Source organism: Hyla sarda, chromosome 4, assembly GCF_029499605.1.
Source record: "Hyla sarda isolate aHylSar1 chromosome 4, aHylSar1.hap1, whole genome shotgun sequence".
In the NCBI taxonomy this organism is placed as follows: domain Eukaryota; kingdom Metazoa; phylum Chordata; class Amphibia; order Anura; family Hylidae; genus Hyla; species Hyla sarda.
Window position 1 is genome coordinate 408,605,196 of NC_079192.1, and position 22,827 is coordinate 408,628,022.

General features: G+C 47.4%; 1 pseudogene; it reads right to left on the bottom strand.

Annotated features, from left to right (window-relative positions):
* Positions 1–3,095: 3,095 nt before the first annotated feature.
* On the bottom strand, positions 3,096–22,539 carry LOC130367513 (E3 ubiquitin/ISG15 ligase TRIM25-like; annotated as a pseudogene).
* Positions 22,540–22,827: the final 288 nt, after the last annotated feature.

Below are 22,827 nucleotides of genomic sequence, written 5' to 3' on the forward strand. Positions count from 1 at the left end.
GCCAGCTCTCTAGATTTAAAGGGCCAGTGCACCAATGATTGGTGCCTGGCCCAATCAGCCTAATTAGCTTCCACCTGCTCCCTGGCTATATTACCTCACTTCCCCTGCACTTCCTTGCCGGATCTTGTATCCCTTGTGCCAGTGAAAGCCTTTCCTTGTGTGTTCCTAGCTTGTGTTCCTGACCTCCTGCCGTTGCCCCTGACTACGATCCTTGCTGCCTGCCCTGACCTTCTGCTACGTCCGACCTTGCTCTTGCCTTATCCCTTGTACCATGCCTATCTCAGCAGTCAGAGAGGTCGAGCCGTTGCCGGTGGATACGACCTGGTTGTTACCGCCACTGCAAGATCATCCCGCTTTGCGGCGGGCTCTGGTGAAAACCAGTAGCAACTTAGAACCGGTCCACCGGCACGGTCCACGCCAATCCCTCTCTGACACAGAGGATCCACCTCCAGCCTGCCGAATCCTAACACCTACAGTTATGTACTCAGCTTTTCCCGATTCCTGTAAAACCTACAGTTATGTACTGAGCTTTTAACAATTCCTGATAAACCTACAGCTGGGTACATAACTGTAGGTTTTGCAGAAATAGGGGAAAAGCTGAGAGTGTAGGCTTGTTTTGCAGGAATCGGGAAAAGCTGGGTACATGAGAGGAGCGGAACTGCACACACCTACACTCCCATCAACCAATCACAGTATCTGTGCTGGCAAGCAATCACACACTGTCTGTGCTAGCAGGTCTGCCGAAGCTCTGCTGACTCAGCACTTTCATTTTCATCTGAGGTATGACAGACTTAAGGATGACAAAGGTTTTGGCTGATGCCTGACAGAGGAGGCGGGACGCCGTTTTGGCTGAAGGATGAGCGAGGTACAGCTTGACGGCTGATGCTGTGCTAAAATGGACACCGTATACCCCAGTAATTGTCCGGCCGGGAGAAATAAGGATTTTACACAATAGTATATCAATGCTCTAGTTTATTATTGGAAATATTACGTTTTTTACATGGTCATGTTACATAAGTAGTGACATATAATGTTACCAAATGCAAGAAAGCAAAATGCAAGAAAGCAAATCTGATCGATTTCAACTTATTCCCTATGCACAAGATAGGGGATAAGTGTTTGATCACGGGAGGTCCGAACACTGGGACCCCCGCGATCTCCTGCACAGGACCCCGGCTCTGCTGTGGCTCTCCCGTGCAGGAGGCGTGTCGGCCTCAGCATGGCGCCGCGGCCGACACGTCTCCATGTAGTTCTATGGGAGAGGCAGCCTTCATGCCTCCCCGTCTCTCCCATAGAGCTGCATGGAGAGGGAACGTACCATCGACCTCAGTGAGATCGGTGCTACGCGCATTAGCCATTGCACATCGCGGCAATGTGGTGGCCCCGTTTAGGGTGTCGGACCCCCCCCCGCGATCAAACACTTATCCCTTATCATGTGGATAGGGGATAATTTGTTTAACATTTTTTCAGCTGACAAATTCCCTTTAAGGGATTATTAATTTACCACTTTACCAGACCAATTCTGCATAGTCGGATATTCCTGACTTACCTTGCGGCAATGCGACTTCCCTCACAATACATTGCGGCATGTTTTCACACTGATAAGTGATCTCGATGTTAAAACCTCGCTTAGTTAGCACAATCCATCCGGATAGTCACAAGGGTTCCGCAATGCATTGTAGTGCTGCAAGGTAACCCAGGAACATCTGGTGGGACTGTCTTACGCCAACTATTCAGAATTGGTCGGCAGGAGACAGTTATTTTTAAAATGATATATATTATATAAAAAATGTTTTACTTTTTTGTAGATTATGTAGATTTAATCAATAATAAACACATTCCACTGTGATTGGTCTTCTTTAAAGGGGTACTCCACCCATAGACATCTTATCCCCTATCTAAATGACAGGTGATACAGGGGCGGGGGTATCGTGACATCACGGCTTCGACCCTCATGATGTCACGTCCCGCCCCCTCAATGCAAGCCTATGGGAGGGGGCGTGACAGCCGTCACGCCCCCTCCCATAGACTTGCATTGAGGAGGCGGGGCGTGACGTTACGATACCCCCGACCCTGTATGGCCCCTCATCAGCCACGGAGTGATCTTCGCTCCATGCAGCTCATGAACGGGGGGCGCTGCAGGAGAGATCGCGGGGGTCCTGCCGCTTGGGACCCTCTATCATCCTTTAGATAAGGGATGATATGTCTAGGGGCGGAATACCTGGTGACCTGATCAAAGAACGGAGTCCCTTTTTTATTTTACTGCTGGAATCAGCTATTATTCCCCGCCAGAATCCCCAGTGATTACGTAAGCAGAGCTTCAGTGCACATGCGATCACCGTTACATACATGTATGGCATTCTATGGAAATGACATACAGCATTGGTTACATACATGATAATGCACAAGACTATTCATTGAGAGGTGTTGGAAAACTCCTTTAAATGGACGCTGTCAGAATTTACATACAGAAAAACTTTTTGTATGTTTTACATCTTAGCAAAACTTTAACTTTTCAAATCAAATTTATTATAAAAATGTATCTACTTTTTTTTATAGAAATCATGGCTTATAAAAAAAAACCAAAAAAAAAAACAGATCCAGAACATAATTCTGTCTGTAGCATCATATTTTTCCCAGCTGAAGCACAGGCAGGGCCAAAGTCCAGTAAGTGAGGGCGGGACTAGCAATCCTCTGTGCTCACTCCTGACCTATCAAACACTTAGGAAAGAGTTACAGGGCAGCCTGCAGTGATTGGATGAAGAGACCAAGTGCAGCACAGTAGACTCAGGGAGGAAGTGAATCAGGGCGGGCCCAGTGCTTGCCTCGGACATGCCCCTTTCTAAGCAGTGGCTGTCAGAATGAGTGAGCAGCATAACAGAGGGCTTTGGGAGCCAAATACAGAAACTAGACACATAAAAAGACATGTAAAGCATCTCTATGACCTAGTAAGTAACATCTAAGCTTTATTTTTTCTGTGAAATTACTTGTATGCCTTAAAGAGGTACTCTATTGAAGAAAAAAATTAATTTAAACCAACTGGTATGAGAAAGTTATCTAGATTTGTAAATTACTTTTATTTAAAAAAAACTAAAAAAAACTTAAGCCTTCCAGTACTTATCAGCTGCTGTAGGACGTCATGTAGTGTTGGGAGTCAGACATGGCGCTACCAGCTGCCACCACTGTCCATGCCAGGAACTGTCCAGAGCCGAATCAAATCCCCAAATTGAACCTCTCCTACTCTGAACAGTTCTTGACATGGACAGAGGTGGTAACAGGAAGCACTATTTCTGACTGGAAAGAACTGCACAGCTGTAAGGCATACAGCAGCTGATAAGTACTGGAAAGATTGAAATTTTTTTTTTTTTTAAAGAAATAATAATAACTTTCTCACACCAGTTGGTTTAAATGTATTTTACGGAGTTCCCTTCTAGTTGTTTATAAAAGACAAAGGAGAACATTAATAAAACGCCTTTTACTCCTGTACCTAAATGCTTCACCATGCAGGTTCCTCCATGTCTCCCAAATGTGGCTCCTCCTCATACCTTTATATAACCTCTCCATACATATAATGCAGCATGAAGGGGCTCGGTGAAGGTGGTGGTGAAGGTGTGTAAGTGTCTGATGGGGTCACACAGCTCATAAAAGGACAGCTGCCCGGCCTCATAATCCAGATATATCCTAAACCTATCACTGGAGACCTGGTGAGGTAACGGGATCTCTTTACCGTCATGTATCATTAAATACTTAGAATTACCCTCCTGCTCTCTACACAAACACCAGGACTTGTTATTATGCCCAATGTATGACTGACGCCCCCTTCTGTCTATACTGGGATAACACATCCCCACCTTCCCCATTCCACTGATCTCCACATCCCAGTAATGTCGTCCTGAGGTAAATCCTTGGCTGCTTATCACCTGATATTTCTGGAATCTCTTTGCTGTTTCCGGACGATTTTGCTTCTGTAGTGTCCCGGTTGCAGTTTTCCGGTCGTCTGATATAAGGATATTTTCAGAAGCCGTGTTTACATCCAGTAATATGTCTGCAGGACCCTCCACATAGATTCTTTCCTCTTTTGCAGCCAACACCTCCCCACCAGCACCCCCAGTCCTGACTATTACACAATTGCCCCCATTTTCTGTACCTGACACAGGTAACACTTTTGTGGGAGGAAATTGGATGCTAGGAGAACGTGGCCTTTTTCTTTTTGGTTTTAAAGGTGCGACAGTGTGCAAATGTGTCATAATATTTGTAAAACCTGTATGTATCATCTCTGTAATCACATCCACATCTACCTCATGTGTCTTATCATGTCCCCCTGTGTCCTCATCCCCTCCCCCCTCCTCAGGATCACACAAGTCACCTGTGTCTGGTTCCTGTAAGACAGTCAGTGGATCCGTCATGTTACACAGCTCCTCAATGTGTCTCATCTTCCTGGACAGCTCGTCCTTCTTTATTTCCAGCTTCTGAAACACTTCAGACAGTGACTGTGATGCCAACTTTTCTTTTCTGGAGATCTCACTCAGGACCTTCTTCTCCACGTCATCCAGCCGTCTCCTGAGGTCTGTAAACAGGGCAGTGACCCTGTGTGTCTCTCCAGCTGCTTTTTTTTGGGATTTTCTGCAGCGCTCCTCCACACTCTTGGCTTTTTCCTCATTCTTCACTCTCTCTGTTATCAACTTTGCACGAACATTTTTTAGTTTTTCCTTCTTTTTCTGAGAGGCCTCATCCAGTGTCTCCACCTGGTGTCCCTGATGTTTTCCGGCCAAACTACAGGACACACAGATAATATTAGTATCCTTAGTGCAATAGTATTTTAAAAGTTCTTTATGGACAGAACATTTCCTGTTCTCCATAGAAGTTCTGGGATCAGTCAGGATGTGTTCCTCTGATTTGCTGTGAATTTTCAGGTGATCATCACATAGAGAAGCCTCACAGTGCAGACAGGACTTCACAGCAGGTACAGGAGCGTGAATACAGTAATTGCAGAAGATCTCCTCTTGATGTGGCCGAGGAGACTGGATAGTTACCTGTAGACTCACGTTCTGTATTGTCGTAGGTTGTTCTTGAAATCCTGCTCTACATTTAGGACAGGGGAGAACTCCAGGCCCTTCCTGTGTATCCAGCTCACGATCATTGCAGACTCGACAGAGTTTGTGTCCGCATGTGAGGGTTACTAGATCTGTAAAAGGGTCCAGACAGATAGAGCAGAGCAGGTCGTATCTCCCATCAGCAGACGCCATGGCTTCAGGATTCACAAGAAACGAAACTTATTCATTTTATAAGGCGTGTTCTAGCACACGTGACTTTGCATAACTTCCTAGAGCAGATTATTAACTCTATAATCTGCTAAATGGGAGCTGATATCTTGTCTTTGCTTTACAGTTAGAAGAAAAGAATAAAAATGTGTAAACTCTCCCCCCACTAGGAGCACGGTCATAACTTGTTCAGTCTCCCGTTGTTTGCCTGTATTCTAGTCTGTGTTTATCTGCTCTCCTCATGTTATTAAAAATAATGTGTGTGTATATATATATATATATATATATATATATATACACAGGAGAATACAGCAGCACACTGCTAGCACAAAGATACATATAAAACATGAAATGCTATATTGCTACGATGAAAAATGAAAAATTGAGGTGCTTCGCTCACCATTTGGCCAAATAGTTTATACCATCCCACCACGATAAGGTGACCTCATTGGGACGGACCCTACACTATGAATGCGCCTCTGTGCAGTCAGTTACCAGGCTTGTAAGATCTGAAACATCCAGCACTTTATAAGGGTGCATTCACACCAAGTTTTTGCAATACAGTTCCCGTATCAGGTTTTTAATGAAAAACGGATTCCTCAAAACCTGACTAAACTGTATCAAAACGTGTGTACAGATTTCAACCCGTATACAATTTAAAAACGTATACGGTTTGAAAAATGATGTCCGGTTGCATCCGTTTTTTAAGAAAAAAACGTATACGTTTTTAACTTTTCACTCCATTTTGAATAAAGTTTCACTTGTTTGATTAAAATTCCAATAAAAAAACTGTGCAAAGTCAAAAACTGTGTGGTGAAAACCGGATGGAACCATATGCACATACAGTTCTGTACAGTTCCCATTGACTCCCATGTTAAAAAAACAAAAAAACGTATACGGTTTAATACAGTTTTTCACCGGGGTAGACTACGGTTTTGGTTATGGGGAAAAAAACTGACAAAACGGACACAACCTGATGCATCTTTTGGCATACGTTTTTCAATGGAGAGTACAATGCTTACGGTTCAATACGGTTTTCACATAGAAAACGTATACGGGAACTGTATAGCAAAAACGTGGTGTGAATGCACCTTAAGATGGGTGGGGTGCAGGAACCAACATGGATGTAGCCACTCCCCCCATATGTATAACACAAAAAAGGATAAGTTGGCCAGCACATACTGATACCAAACTACTGCATGGACCCGGCATACATACAGGTGCATGCTGCTAGGCTAAATATACACAAGCAGGAGAATATATATATATATCTAGATAGATAGATATATGCACTTTATTAGAGGGGTATGTAAATTATAGCCTTATTTATTTATTTATTTTTTGGCCCAGGATTTCAAAATCTGCCAACCATGTGAGGTTTTCTCCTGCCATGGTATAACGTGTATACAGAGAATGACACTCTATGATTGAGAGAAATTATCTAGTTAAACTGGGCCCAAATTCTATACAATCAATCTGAAGTCTTGTAACTTGCCACCCTGTGGATTTTGTGGGGGCTTTAGTAAAGCTGGCATTCTGTTTCCATGTTACAAGCATGTCTGTAGTGTTCTTTCTGCCCACAACATCACGGGACTTTGTATACAGTGCACGACTCCTGTTTCCAAAAGATGCAAGTGCTTACGGGGTACTCACCAGTGTAGCTTGACCGCCCTGCCACACGTGACACTGCAACATATTTTACCCTAGGAACTACTGACCCCAGCTAACCTGGACTACTACTATACTCACTATGGGAACCACACAGATCTTCTAGGACAGTGGTTCTTAACCTTGTTGGACGTACTGAACCCCACCAGCTTCATATGCGCATTCACCGAACCCCTCTTAATTGGAAAATTAAAATATGATTTTTTTCAAATTCAAAACATAGGAGGTATATATTTAAGTATAGATTTCTACATAGGGGCCCAAAATGAACAAAACCATTAAGAACAGAGAACAAAACCATGAAAACAGGATTTTCACATAAAAACATAATGAATATTTACTGCAGATCAGTGACTTCTGCTGTTGTCTTTCAGAGACCTGTTCAGAAATGCGCGGCTTTACCTTGGCAAGTGCCACTCTCATGTCATTTTCGCAACAATGGCAGAGTTCCCCCACATTAGGCAGGCAGTGTTCCCCCACATTAGGCAGGCAGTGTTCCCCCACATTAGGCAGACAGTGTTCCCCCACATTAGGCAGGCAGTGTTCCCCCACATTAGGCAGGCAGTGTTCCCCCCACACTAGGCAGGCAGACAGTTCCCCCACATTAGGCAGGCAGTGTTCCCCCACATTAGGCAGGCAGAGTTCCCCCACATTAGGCAGACAGAGTTCTCCCACATTAGGCAGGCAGTGTTCCCCCACATTATGTAGGCCAGTGGTCTTCAACCTGCGGACCTCCAGATGTTGCAAAACTATAACTCCCAGCATGCCCGGACAGCCAACGGCTGTCCGGGCATGCTGGGAGTTGTAGTTTTGCAACATCTGGAGGTCTGCAGGTTGAAGACCACTGATGTAGGCAATGTTTCCCCACAGACATACAGCCTCCCGCCATATACAGTGTATGCCTGTGTACTGCCCGCTTCAGTGCTCCGACCACCGCTCTGGCTATAGCAGTAGGTCTCGGGACCGGTGGTCGGAGCACCGAAGATGACATGCCGCTGGTCACTTACCAAGCTGGCCAGCGCGCGTCTTCCTCCTTCTCTATCCTCCGGTCCTTGGCACCTCCGTTTCCATGGGCGCACGCACGGGACGTCAGTGACGTCCCGGCGTGCGCTATGTCCCAGCGGCCCCTGCGTTTTTAAACTTAACGCGGGGCCGCCGGGAGTTAATAGTAATGCAGGACGGGCAAACACCGGCTCTGCTCGGGGCCCCAAGTAATTGCTTGGTTTGCCTGTCCTGTTGCGACCTCCCCCGCCGAACCCCCGGGACTGACTCACCGAACCCCTGGGGGTCCGATCGAACCCAGGTTAAGAACCACTGTTGTAGGAGAATGATTTCATCACATATTGGATTTTATGACACCCCACATTTCTATGATTCTGAAGGTAAAAGGAGGCACAACATGCTACTAGATCGGTGTCTCTAAGAAAGCAGCCATTCATTGGCTGTGTGTGCATCAATTAGGCGACAATTGACATAAATGTACGACCTTGTTGCCTGGTAATTAATGTACCAGGACGTACGTTTACATCCTGCAGCGTTTACTGTCTATGAAGTGAGTGCGGGAGCGATAAAATATATGAAACCTTAAAGGGGTGCTCAGCATTTGGAACAAACTGTTCAGAACGCTGGAACCGGGAGCTTATGATGTCACGCCCCGCCCCCTCAATGCAAGTCTATGGGAGGGGGCGTGACGGCTGTCCATGCCGTAAAGGTGGCGTTCCGTCCCTCCATGGCGCGGTGGCTCCATGTACCCCATAGAGATACATGGAGGGGGCGTGTCTGCTGCGGCTTTCTGCTGGGGACGACACTGCACTTCCTGCAGACTGCTGCGGCCCCAGCACTAAGTTATATTGCACTACAGATGTCCTTTAAGTGTGTGAGAAAGGATCTGGCAGGATTTTTAACCCTTAAAGTGCAAGTTCTACATGCGAGTTGTTAAACATTTGTTTTTTTCTTTCTGCAGCTTGAAGTCACCTATATTAAACATTTATGAAAAATAAGCCATAAATGATTAGTGCTGGTCCAACATTTGGGACCCCAACTATCTCTAGTTCAGGGATCCCACAACAACTATCTCTAGTTCAGGGATCCCACAACCCAATCCTACCTGGATGGCATCTAGGATTAAGAGAGCAGCTGACTTCAATGTACAACTCCTATGAAAGTGAATGGGATAAAAAAAAAAAAAGAAACTGTTTAGAACATGGGTGTCAAACATACGGCCCGCGATGAATATCTTTGCGGCCCGGCATCCCTGTGTCCCGAAAAATCTTTTCAGGACACAAGGATGCCCCAGTTACCTCTCTGCGGCCCCGCGTTAACTTTAAAAACCCAGGGACCACAGGGAGGTAGCGCATGCAAGGATGTCACTGACGTCCCATGCGTGCGCCCATAGGAGAAGAGCATAGCGGAGTGGAGCAGTGAGGAGGACACGCGCGCATGGTAAGTCACCACTCACCAGCACGTCATCTTCGGTGTTCCGACCACCGCTCCTCCGGTCCCGGGACCTACTGCTATGGCCCATAGGCCATAGCAGTAGATCGTGACCCCAGACCGGAGGAGTGGTGGTCGGAACACTGAAGTGGGGCACTAAACAGGCATACAGCCTCCAGCCATACACTGTATATGGCTGAGGGCTGTATGTCTGTATCGGAACTATACTGCACCTAATGTGGGGAACGTTACAGCACCTAATGTGGGGAACTATACTACACCTAATGTGGGGAGAACTATACTGCACCTAATGTGGGGAACTATACTGCACCTAATGTGGGGAACTATACTGCACCTAATGTGGGGAACTATACTGCACCTAATGTGGGGAACTATACTGCACCTAATGTGGGGAACTATACTGCACCTAATGTGGGGAGAACTATACTGCACCTAATGTGGGGAACTATACTGCACCTAATGTGGGGGGAACTGTACTGCACCTAATGTGGGGAACTATACTGCGCCTAATGTGGGGAACTATACTGCACCTAATGTGGGGAGAACTATACTGCACCTAATGTGGGGAACTATACTGCACCTAATGTGGGGGAACTGTACTGCACCTAATGTGGGGAACTATACTGCACCTAATGTGGGGGAACTATACTGCATCTAATGTGGGGAACTATACTGCCCCTAATGTGGGGAACTATACTGCCAACCTAATGTGGGGGAACTATACTGCACCTAATGTGGGGGAACTTTACTGCACCAAATGTGGGGGTGCTGTACTGCTCCTAATGTGGGGGAACTGTACTGCACAGTCTTGTGCAGGGGGGCATGGGGTTTTGTGCAAAGGGGGGCATGAGGTCTTGTACAAAGGGGGCATGGAGTGTTGTACAAAAAGGGCATGGGGTCTTGTGAAGGGGGGTCATGGGGTCTTGTGTAGGGTGGGCATGGGGTATTGTGCAGGGGGGCATAGGGTCTTGTGCTGGGAGGGCATGAGATGTTGTGCAGGGGGGCATGGGTTGTTGTGCAGGGAGGACATGTTTTTTTTTGATGCGGCCCACATAAACTTAAACCTTGTTTTTTTGGCCCATGTTAGCCTTTGAGTTTGACATGCTTGATTTAGAACATTCCACTCAACTGCTTTTGTAAGCCTATCCCCTACTTCCTCCTACTTATCCTGCAGTTGTGGTCCGCATAGGTTGATGGTGGTGTTTACACTAATGTAGTGTTTTCTGGTAGATTTCTTTTGGCGCTGTTCAGCTGATAACAGTAGTCACTCTAGTCAACTTTACTAGATGCGCAGAACCTAGAAAAGTATTGTACTGCACAGTCCAGAATAAAGCATGAATGGGGCTGCATTAGGCTATTACTGTACAGACAAGGACTAGTTATTCTACATTTACAATATTGGTAGGATTGTAAAGCATTGTACATTTTCACGGTAGTATAAAGCTCACTGTTTACTCTAAACGCTGCTCCCGGCAAGTTCAAATTCTAGTCTAAATGTCGCACCCAGTCAGTGCAAAGTCTAATGTAAATGCAGTTCCCGGTCAGTGCAAAGTCTAATGTAAATGCAGTTCCCGGTCAGTGCAAAGTCTAATGTAAATGCAGTTCCCGGTCAGTGCAAAGTCTAATGTAAATGCTGTTCCCGGTCAGTGCAAAGTCTAATGTAAATGCTGTTCCCGGTCAGTGCAAAGTCTAATGTAAATGCAGTTCCCGGTCAGTGCAAAGTCTAATGTAAATGCAGTTCCCGGTCAGTGCAAAGTCTAATGTAAATGCAGTTCCCGGTCAGTGCAAAGTCTAATGTAAATGCAGTTCCCGGTCAGTGCAAAGTCTAATGTAAATGCAGTTCCCGGTCAGTGCAAAGTCTAATGTAAATGCAGTTCCCGGTCAGTGCAAAGTCTAATGTAAATGCTGTTCCCGGTCAGTGCAAAGTCTAATGTAAATGCAGTTCCCGGTCAGTGCAAAGTCTAATGTAAATGCAGTTCCCGGTCAGTGCAAAGTCTAATGTAAATGCTGTTCCCGGTCAGTGCAAAGTCTAATGTAAATGCTGTTCCCGGTCAGTGCAAAGTCTAATGTAAATGCAGTTCCCGGTCAGTGCAAAGTCTAATGTAAATGCAGTTCCCGGTCAGTGCAAAGTCTAATGTAAATGCAGTTCCCGGTCAGTGCAAAGTCTAATGTAAATGCAGTTCCCGGTCAGTGCAAAGTCTAATGTAAATGCAGTTCCCGATCAGTGCAAAGTCTAATGTAAATGCTGTTCCCGGTCAGTGCAAAGTCTAATGTAAATGCTGTTCCCGGTCAGTGCAAAGTCTAATGTAAATGCAGTTCCCGGTCAGTGCAAAGTCTAATGTAAATGCAGTTCCCGGTCAGTGCAAAGTCTAATGTAAATGCAGTTCCCGGTCAGTGCAAAGTCTAATGTAAATGCAGTTCCCGGTCAGTGCAAAGTCTAATGTAAATGCAGTTCCCGGTCAGTGCAAAGTCTAATGTAAATGCTGTTCCCGGTCAGTGCAAAGTCTAATGTAAATGCTGTTCCCGGTCAGTGCAAAGTCTAATGTAAATGCAGTTCCCGGTCAGTGCAAAGTCTAATGTAAATGCAGTTCCCGGTCAGTGCAAAGTCTAATGTAAATGCAGTTCCCGGTCAGTGCAAAGTCTAATGTAAATGCAGTTCCCGGTCAGTGCAAAGTCTAATGTAAATGCAGTTCCCGGTCAGTGCAAAGTCTAATGTAAATGCTGTTCCCGGTCAGTGCAAAGTCTAATGTAAATGCAGTTCTCGGTCAGTGCAAAGTCTAATGTAAATGCAGTTCCCGGTCAGTGCAAAGTCTAATGTAAATGCTGTTCCCGGTCAGTGCAAAGTCTAATGTAAATGCTGTTCCCAGTCAGTGCAAAGTCTAATGTAAATGCAGTTCCCGATCAGTGCAAAGTCTAATGTAAATGCAGTTCCCGGTCAGTGCAAAGTCTAATGTAAATGCTGTTCCCGGTCAGTGCAAAGTCTAATGTAAATGCAGTTCCCGGTCAGTGCAAAGTCTAATGTAAATGCAGTTCCCGGTCAGTGCAAAGTCTAATGTAAATGCAGTTCCCGGTCAGTGCAAAGTCTAATGTAAATGCTGTTCCCGGTCAGTGCAAAGTCTAATGTAAATGCTGTTCCCGGTCAGTGCAAAGTCTAATGTAAATGCAGTTCCCGGTCAGTGCAAAGTCTAATGTAAATGCTGTTCCCGGTCAGTGCAAAGTCTAATGTAAATGCAGTTCCCGGTCAGTGCAAAGTCTAATGTAAATGCAGTTCCCGGTCAGTGCAAAGTCTAATGTAAATGCAGTTCCCGGTCAGTGCAAAGTCTAATGTAAATGCAGTTCCCGGTCAGTGCAAAGTCTAATGTAAATGCAGTTCCCGGTCAGTGCAAAGTCTAATGTAAATGCAGTTCCCGGTCAGTGCAAAGTCTAATGTAAATGCAGTTCCCGGTCAGTGCAAAGTCTAATGTAAATGCAGTTCCCGGTCAGTGCAAAGTCTAATGTAAATGCAGTTCTCGGTCAGTGCAAAGTCTAATGTAAATGCAGTTCCCGGTCAGTGCAAAGTCTAATGTAAATGCTGTTCCCGGTCAGTGCAAAGTCTAATGTAAATGCTGTTCCCAGTCAGTGCAAAGTCTAATGTAAATGCAGTTCCCGGTCAGTGCAAAGTCTAATGTAAATGCTGTTCCCGGTCAGTGCAAAGTCTAATGTAAATGCAGTTCCCGGTCAGTGCAAAGTCTAATGTAAATGCTGTTCCCGGTCAGTGCAAAGTCTAATGTAAATGCAGTTCCCGGTCAGTGCAAAGTCTAATGTAAATGCAGTTCCCGATCAGTGCAAAGTCTAATGTAAATGCAGTTCCCGGTCAGTGCAAAGTCTAATGTAAATGCAGTTCCCGGTCAGTGCAAAGTCTAATGTAAATGCAGTTCCCGGTCAGTGCAAAGTCTAATGTAAATGCTGTTCCCGGTCAGTGCAAAGTCTAATGTAAATGCTGTTCCCGGTCAGTGCAAAGTCTAATGTAAATGCAGTTCCCGGTCAGTGCAAAGTCTAATGTAAATGCAGTTCCCGGTCAGTGCAAAGTCTAATGTAAATGCAGTTCCCGGTCAGTGCAAAGTCTAATGTAAATGCAGTTCCCGGTCAGTGCAAAGTCTAATGTAAATGCAGTTCCCGGTCAGTGCAAAGTCTAATGTAAATGCAGTTCCCGGTCAGTGCAAAGTCTAATGTAAATGCAGTTCCCGGTCAGTGCAAAGTCTAATGTAAATGCAGTTCCCGGTCAGTGCAAAGTCTAATGTAAATGCAGTTCCCGGTCAGTGCAAAGTCTAATGTAAATGCAGTTCCCGGTCAGTGCAAAGTTAAATGATAAAGTCTTTTTCTTTTTTTCTCATTAAACTTTTTATTGGTTTTCAAAATAAACAACAGGGAACAGAAAAAGAGAAAGGGAGAAAAGCAAATCAAAAGACATAAGCAAGTATACTCAATGTATTACTATAAAAAAAAGGAATATAAAAAACAGAATAAACAAAAACAAGCACAAACTTCAGCATTAAGAAGGTCGACATTTGGTCAAGTAGTTTGCAGAAACATCCATGTAAATGGGAACCTTATACCAGCGATTAAGGACTTTATAGTGGGTTTCGTGTAGCATCCCCTAAAGCAACATTTTGTGGCACAAAAAAAAGGACTTAGCCCAGTCTTCCTCCATGAATATAAGACTCAGTTCTCTTTCCCATAGTAACGCTACTGGTTGACAACCGCCAGTGTACCATGTGTCCTGGTTCTTAACAGCGTCGGGTGACATTCTCAGTGGCATGTGTCTGCTGCATTTGCTGGTCTTCCTGCTCTGGTGTGTCTCTTGCTGCAGTTTCCTCTCTATCCACTAGGGGCTACATGTGAACACTGGCTGAGTTTTATAGAGCCAGTGTGAACTTCCTAATGGATCCTCCTCCCATCCCTGTTAGGCATTGCATATATAAGTCTACACTACCTGATGTTTCTGGCCTCAGCAAGGTTGTATTTTGGATTGTATCCTGCACTGCTAAGGTCTGTTTCCTGGCCAGAAATTTGTCTACTGATCTTGTGTTCCTGATCCCTGCCTGTATTCTAAGCTTTGGCTTTGCCTCATCTCTCGGACTTTGACCTGAATCTCCTGTGTATGATCTTGGACTGTCGACCATGATTCATATCTGCTTGCAGCTTGTTCCAGCCAGCCTGCACCTGAAGGCATCTTGGCTAGCTGTTCTCACAGCTTCTGCTGTAAACACTTGTTCAGCTCTGCTGCGTCTGACCCCATCTATAATATCAGTTTGCCCTATTCTGCCTGGCCACCACTTGTGTCACAGTGGGTACACACCTGTGTGGCGTTACATCCATCACATAAGAAAAGTGGGTTTTTGCTCCATTTGGCAGTCAAAGAGGAGATTATCGAGACTGACTTAACAAGAGGCTGAGCCGACACATAGAGCGATTCAAATGGACACAAATCTCTAGTAAAACTAAGGCTTTCTTTAAAATAAGCCACAAAATATTACAGTTGTCTATATTCCAGTAGGTGTCTATTTGTACGCGACTGCTTGAACACAAGAACCTTATAAGGCAAAAGAGAAGAACCAGACTGTTACGCCTAGCGCTCCGGGTCCCCGCTCCTCCCCGGAGCGCTCACGGCGTCCTTCTCTCTGCAGCTCCCCGGTCAGCGCTGACCGGGAGCGCTGCTCTGCCTTGGCCGTTGGGGATGCGATTCGCACAGCGGGACGCGCCCGCTCGCGAGTCGCATCCCAGGTCACTTACCCGTTCCCGTCTCCTGCGATCATGTGCTGGCGCGCGCGGCTCCGCTCTCTAGGGCGCGCGCGCGCCAGCTCCCTGAGACTTAAAGGGCCAGTGCACCAATGATTGGTGCCTGGCCCAATTAGCTTAATTGGTTCCCACCTGTTCCCTGGCTATATCTAGTCTCCTCCCTTGCACTCCCTTGCCGGATCTTGTTGCCTTAGTGCCAGTGAAAGCGTTCCTTGTGTGTTAAATAGCCTGTGTACCAGTACCTTTGCTATCTCCCCTGACTACGAACCTTGCCGCCTGCCCCCGACCATCTGCTACGTCCGACCTTGCTACTGCCTACTCCCTTGTACCTCGCCTCTTCAGTATCTTCAGCAGCCAGAGAGGTGAGCCGTTGCTAGTGGATACGACCTGGTCACTACCGCCGCAGCAAGACCATCCCGCTTTGCGGCGGGCTCTGGTGAAAACCAGTAGTGGCTTAGAACCGGTCCACGCCAATCCCTCTCTGGCACAGAGGATCCACTACCTGCCAGCCGGCATCGTGACAGTAGATCCGGCCATGGATCCCGCTGAAGTTCCTCTGCCAGCTGCCGCCGACCTCCCTACATTGGTCGCCCGACAAGAGCACCAGCTGTCGTACTTGACCTCCATGACACAGCAACTCCAGTCGCAGCTACAGCAGCTCCAGTCACAGCAACAGCAGCAACAGTCGCAGCTACAGCAAGTTCAGTCTCAGATACAGCAGCAACAACCATCTCCTCCGCCAGCTCCTGCACCCCTTCCGCAGCGAGTGGCCACTCCTAGCCTCCGCCTGTCTTTGCCGGACAAATTTAATGGGGACTCTAAGTTTTGCCGTGGCTTTCTTTCCCAATGTTCCCTGCATCTGGAGATGATGTCGGACCTGTTTCCCACTGAAAGGTCTAAGGTGGCTTTCGTAGTCAGCCTTCTGTCCGGAAAAGCCCTGTCATGGGCCACACCGCTCTGGGACCGCAATGACCCCGTCACTGCCTCTGTACACTCCTTCTTCTCGGAAATCCGAAGTGTCTTTGAGGAACCTGCCCGAGCCTCTTCTGCTGAGACTGCCCTGTTGAACCTGGTCCAGGGTAATTCTTCCGTTGGCGAGTATGCCGTACAATTCCGTACTCTTGCTTCAGAATTGTCCTGGAATAATGAGGCCCTCTGCGCGACCTTCAAAAAAGGCCTATCCAGCAACATTAAAGATGTTCTGGCCGCACGAGAGACTCCTGCTAATCTGCATGAACTCATTCATCTAGCCACTCGCATTGACATGCGTTTTTCTGAGAGGCATCAAGAGCTCCGCCAGGAAAAAGACTTAGATCTCTGGCCACCTCTCCCACAGTCTCCACTGCAATCTGCGCCTAGGCCTCCCGCCGAGGAGGCCATGCAAGTGGATCGGTCTCGCCTGACCCTGGAAGAGAGGAATCGCCGTAAGGAAGAGAATCTTTGCCTGTACTGTGCCAGTACTGAACATTTTTTGGTGGATTGCCCAATCCGTCCTCCACGTCTGGGAAACGCACGCTCGCACTCAGCTCTCGTGGGTGTGGCGTCTCTTGATGCCAAGTCGGCTTCTCCACGTCTCACGGTACCTGTTCGGATTTCCACTTCAGCCAGCTCTCCCCTCTCAGCCGTGGCCTGCCTGGACTCTGGAGCTTCTGGGAATTTTATTCGGGAGTCCTTTGTGAATAAATTCCGTATTCCGGTGACCCGTCTTGTCAAGCCACTCCACATTTCCGCGGTCAACGGAGCCAGGTTGGACTGTACCATACGTTTCCGCACGGAGCCCCTTCTTATGAGCATCGGATCTCATCACGAGAGGATTGAACTTTTGGTCCTCCCCAATTGCACCTCGGAAATTCTCCTTGGACTTCCCTGGCTTCAACTTCATTCCCCAATCCTGGATTGGTCCACTGGGGAGATCAAGAGTTGGGGGCCCTCTTGTGCCAAGAACTGTCTAAAGCCGGTTCCCAGTAACCCTTGCCGTAACTCTGTGGTTCCTCCTGTATTCGGTCCCCCTAAGGTCTTTAAGGACTCTGCCTGCCACAGGAAATGCCCCTCCCCCCCTCCCAGTTCCATCAGGCAAGCTTCTGTGTCCCCTCATGGCCCTCGTCCTGGTGTCACACTGCCCCGTGCCAGGTCTCGCCCTCTGCCCTCTCTCCCCATTCCTACTCCTGCGGTTCTGCCTGCCGTTGAGGAATCCCTCCATCCTTTCCCGGTGTCCTCATCCCAGGGGAGGCAGTTACCCGATAAAGAGAAGGGGAGACCTAAGGGGGGGGGTACTGTTACGCCTAGCGCTCCGGGTCCCCGCTCCTCCCCGGAGCGCTCACGGCGTCCTTCTCTCTGCAGCTCCCCGGTCAGCGCTGACCGGGAGCGCTGCTCTGCCTTGGCCGTTGGGGATGCGATTCGCACAGCGGGACGCGCCCGCTCGCGAGTCGCATCCCAGGTCACTTACCCGTTCCCGTCTCCTGCGATCATGTGCTGGCGCGCGCGGCTCCGCTCTCTAGGGCGCGCGCGCGCCAGCTCCCTGAGACTTAAAGGGCCAGTGCACCAATGATTGGTGCCTGGCCCAATTAGCTTAATTGGTTCCCACCTGTTCCCTGGCTATATCTAGTCTCCTCCCTTGCACTCCCTTGCCGGATCTTGTTGCCTTAGTGCCAGTGAAAGCGTTCCTTGTGTGTTAAATAGCCTGTGTACCAGTACCTTTGCTATCTCCCCTGACTACGAACCTTGCCGCCTGCCCCCGACCATCTGCTACGTCCGACCTTGCTACTGCCTACTCCCTTGTACCTCGCCTCTTCAGTATCTTCAGCAGCCAGAGAGGTGAGCCGTTGCTAGTGGATACGACCTGGTCACTACCGCCGCAGCAAGACCATCCCGCTTTGCGGCGGGCTCTGGTGAAAACCAGTAGTGGCTTAGAACCGGTCCACTAGCACGGTCCACGCCAATCCCTCTCTGGCACAGAGGATCCACTACCTGCCAGCCGGCATCGTGACACAGACATTGCATTATAAACCGCAAAAGGGGCAAAAGTAGCGTGAAATGACGGTGTCTCTAGGCCTGGTAAAAACAACCAGTTCCCTACAATGGTGGTCAATGGGCCATCTCTAGTAAATAATCGACATTGTGAGAAAGAGTTTTTACAAACAACTCGCAAGTAGTGTGACACAGGTGGGAGTACAGGAGCGGTGACCATTAAAGCTGACTTAGGTATCCAGGGGCAGGCCGTTAAAGAAGATCATAGCCTGAGATTCTAGAAGCATCCAAGGTTTAGAATCAGCCATGAAGGACTCTTTTCAATACAGATGCCAAGTAATATCAAAAGCAGTCCGGTAGACCAAGACTTCCTTATTGTTTTGGTCTAATTAATAGCCACCTGGGAGGGATCAAATAACAGTAAATACGAGTTAAAGGTGTTCTTCACCCCTAGACAAAGGATAGGGGATAATATCTCTGATCGGGGGGGGGGGGGGGGTGTCTGGCCACGAGGACCCCTCACGATCTCCGGACCGGCCAATAATGGCCCACACCCCCACCGCCCCCCCCCCCCCCCCACTGCACCGCCACTGCCCCATTGCCTCCCTCATCCCTGGTTTTATAATTACCTATTCCCGGGGCCCGAGAACAGGTAATTATAAAACCCGGGATGGGGGAGGCAATGGGGCAGCCGTTAAACTCAGGACAGGCAGGGGGAGAGAAGCGGGTGGCGGCGGTGGTCTCTGGCCCCGAATAAGCAGCTGCAGTTCATTGATTTAAAGCGCCCGCATTAAATCATTGATCTGCAGCGGCTTCTGTAGGGCTGGGGGGGGGGGGGAGGGAGTGGTAAAATAGCCAATAACTTATACCGGAATATAGGTATTAGTTATCGGCTATCGGCCGGAAAGTCCACAGATTATCGGTATCGGCCCTAAAAAAACAATATCAGTCGATCCCTAATCTGGAGAATAAAACTTAGACCCTATCCACAGCATAGGGAATGCGTTTCTGCTTGCAGGAGTCCAATCGCTGAGACCCCCACAATTTTCAAACTGGGGCCCATTTATAACCTCAGAGCAGTCCGGCCCAAACCTTCTGCAAGGAACTGGTTTTGGGAGTAATAGCGTGCTCCGACAATTTTTGGCTGAGGTAGGACATCTCTGCCGGATAGTAATTGACGGAGTGGGCCTTAAAAGGGTACTACCGTGCTGACAACTTATCCCCTATCTAAAGGATAGGGGATAAGTTGCCTGATCGTGCGGCGCCGCTGGGGACCCCCGCGATCTCGCACGCAGCACCCCGCTCTCATCAGGCCCCGGAGCAAATATCCGCTCCGGGTCTGATGACGGAGCCGGTGATCGTGACGTCACAGCTCCGCCCCCGTGTGACGTCACGCTCCGCCCCCTCAATGCAAGTCTATGGCAGGGGCGAGACAGCTGTCTCGCCCCCTACCATAGACTTACATTGAGGGGGCGGAGCGTGACATCACATGGGGTGGCTGAGCCGTGATGTCACGATACTCTGGCCCCGTGATCGGCAGTCATCAGACCCAGAGCAATGTTCGCTCTGGGGCCTGATGAGAGCGGGGTGTTGCGTGCGAGATCGCGGGGGTCCCCAGCGGCGGGACCCTGCGCAATCAGGCAACTTTTCCCCTATCCTTTAGATAGGGGTTAAGTTGTCAGCACGGTAGTACCCCTTTAACACCCAAGACCAGTTTGTCTCAGAATGTGCAGGCCAGAGGTCTCTGAGATAAAAGACAGGCCCCTATCCGGAGATCCCTGGGGGTCGACGGCAATCAGACACATATTCCCTATGTTGTTTGAATAAAACCTTATGAGGAACAGTCCCAAATTCAGCTGATTGATAGCATCCATTAACCCTTTACCTCCTTAGTTATTTAAAAAAAATTGTATAATCTTTAACCTAATAATATATTAATTTACTACGATGAAGCCTAGAAGACAACAGTTATAGAAACACATATTTGTTAGTTAAAAAAAATCATTTTAATTAAAAAGTTTTATAATTTCATTTAATTTCACATTTTTACCTTCTCCCAATACCCCAAAACAATACAATTTTGTGGCGGTGGCCATTCATTGGCAAAAGTGAAAAATGTTTTTTCACCTTTCTTGTATCTTCTCAGCAACTAGAGACAAAGCAATATGGGGGTGGATCCTGCAGCAGACACATTAAATGTAGTTTGAGAAACTGAATTAAGAAAAAAAAAAAAACGGGTGTATGGATTAAACATATTCAGATGTAAATACATGGGTCAGATCTCCTGTTAAAGGGGCACTCCGCTGCTCAGCATTTGGAATAAACTGTTTCGAACGCTGAAGCCAGCGCCGGGAGCTCGTGACATAATAGCCCCGCCCCCTCATGACCTACCCCCTCAATGCAAGTATATGGGAGGGGCGTGATGGCTGTCACGCCCCCCTCCCACACACTAGCATTGAGGGGGCGGGGTTATGACATCACGAGCTCCCGGCTCCAGCATTCGGAACAGTTTGTTCCAAACGCTGAACAGCGGCATACCCCTTTAAAAACAACTCAAGATGGCTGCCCCTATAAAAAAATGTTATAAAAAAATGAAATAAAACAAGTTTCAGTGAAAAAATAGAAACCAATTAGAATAAAAGAACATGTAAAAGTATCTAGCTGTAAGCAGGAAAAAAAAATTAGGTGATACTTTCCCTTTAAGCATAATACGATGAAGCTCCTCCTACTGCCGTATCCTATTACTTGAATGCTCCGCCAGTCAATGTATTTCATTTCTTCCAGCTGCTGCTCCACCAAGTATCTTTATGTAACCGTCAAATACATATAATGCAGCATGAAGGGGCTCGGTGAAGGTGGCGGTGAAGGTGTGTAAGTGTCTGATGGGGTCACACAGCTCATAAAAGGACAGCTGCCCGGCCCCATAATCCAGACAGATCCTGAATCTATCACTGGAGATATTTTTACGTAAATTAATCTTTTTACTGTCATGTCTCACTGAATACTGAATATCATCCCACCGCCCCCCCCATAAACACCAGGACTTGTTATTATCTCCAATGAATGACTGATCTCCCTTCCTGTCCATACTAGAATAACACATCCCCACCATCCACAATCCTGACTCTTGGATCTCCACATCCCAGTAATGTTTCCCAGAGGAAAAATTGCTGCTGCTCATCACCTGAGGACACTGGAACCTCTCTGAACTATTCTGCTTTATATCTGCCCGAGTTGCAGTTTTCCGATCTTTTGTTATAAGAATATCTTTGCCGGCTGTGTTTACATCCAGTATAATGTCTGCAGGACCCTCTCCATAGACCTCTTCCTCTTCTGCAGCCCTTACCTCCCCACTAGAACCCCCAGACCTTTCTGTTACAACGTTGTCCCCATATTCTGCATCTGACAAAATGAAGACTTTTCTTTGCCTGGGCGAAGGTTGTGACCTCTTTCTATTTGGCTTTGCGCGTGAGATGTTCTGATATTTCATTATATCAGAGAAACCTGTATGTATCATCCTTGTAATCACATCCACATCTACATCATATGTCTTATCATGTCCCCATGTGTCCTCATCCCCTCCCCCCTCCTCAGGATCACACAAGTCACCTGTGTCTGGTTCCTGTAAGACAGTCAGTGGATCCGTCATGTTACACAGCTCCTCAATGTGTCTCATCTTCCTGGACAGCTCGTTCTTCTTTATTTCCAGCTCCTGGATCACATCAGACACCTTTACCTCTTGCCTAGAGATCTCACTCAGGACCTTCTTCTCCAGGTCGTCCAGCCGTCTCCTCATGTCTATAAACAGGGCAGTGACTCTCTCCGCTTCTCCAGATGCTTTTTCTTGAGCTTTTCTCCTGCGTTCCTCCAGACTCCGGACTCTTTCCTCAGTCTTCTCTCTCTTTGTGATCAGTTTCTGGAGAAGATTTCTCAGTTTCTTCTTCTTCTTCTCAGAGGCCTCATCCAGCATCTCCACCTGGTGTCCCCGATGTTTCCCGGCCAATGAACAGGACACACAGATACAGATAGCATCCTTAGGACAATAGTACTTTAAGAGTTCCTTATGGATGGAGCATTTCCTGTTCTTCAGGGAAGTGCTGGGATCAGTCAGGACGTGTTCTGGTGATTTACTGTGAACTTTCTGGTGATCATCACATAGAGAAGCCTCACAGTGCAGACAGGACTTCACAGCAGGTACAGGAGAGTGAATACAGTAGGTGCAGCAGATCCCGGTTGTCTCTTCCTGTTGTGGCTGAGTAGACAGGACATTTTCTACTACATTATGGGGATTCATGTTCTTTATAGATGCAGGTCACTCCTGAAACGCTGCTCTATGTCTAGGACAGGAGTAGATTTCAGACCCACCCTCTGTATTCAGGACCTGATCAATACCGACCCGGCAGTAGTTGTGTCAACATCTCAGGGAGGAGACGCCATTGCTTTAGTATTTACAAGAAACGAAACTGTACATGGAGGCGTGTTCCGGCATGTGTGACATTGCATAACTCACATGAGAGCACTGCTTATTAACCCTATAACCTGCTAGAATGGAACAGCTAGATTCAGTCTAAAGTTACAGTAAAGGGAGTTGATTCCTTCATGTTCATAGTTTGCCCTTCTATTAGAGTGTAAGTTCTTGTGGGCAGCGGCATTTTCAGCCTTCTGTTAACCATGTAGTTTGTAAGCCTGTGCATCGATC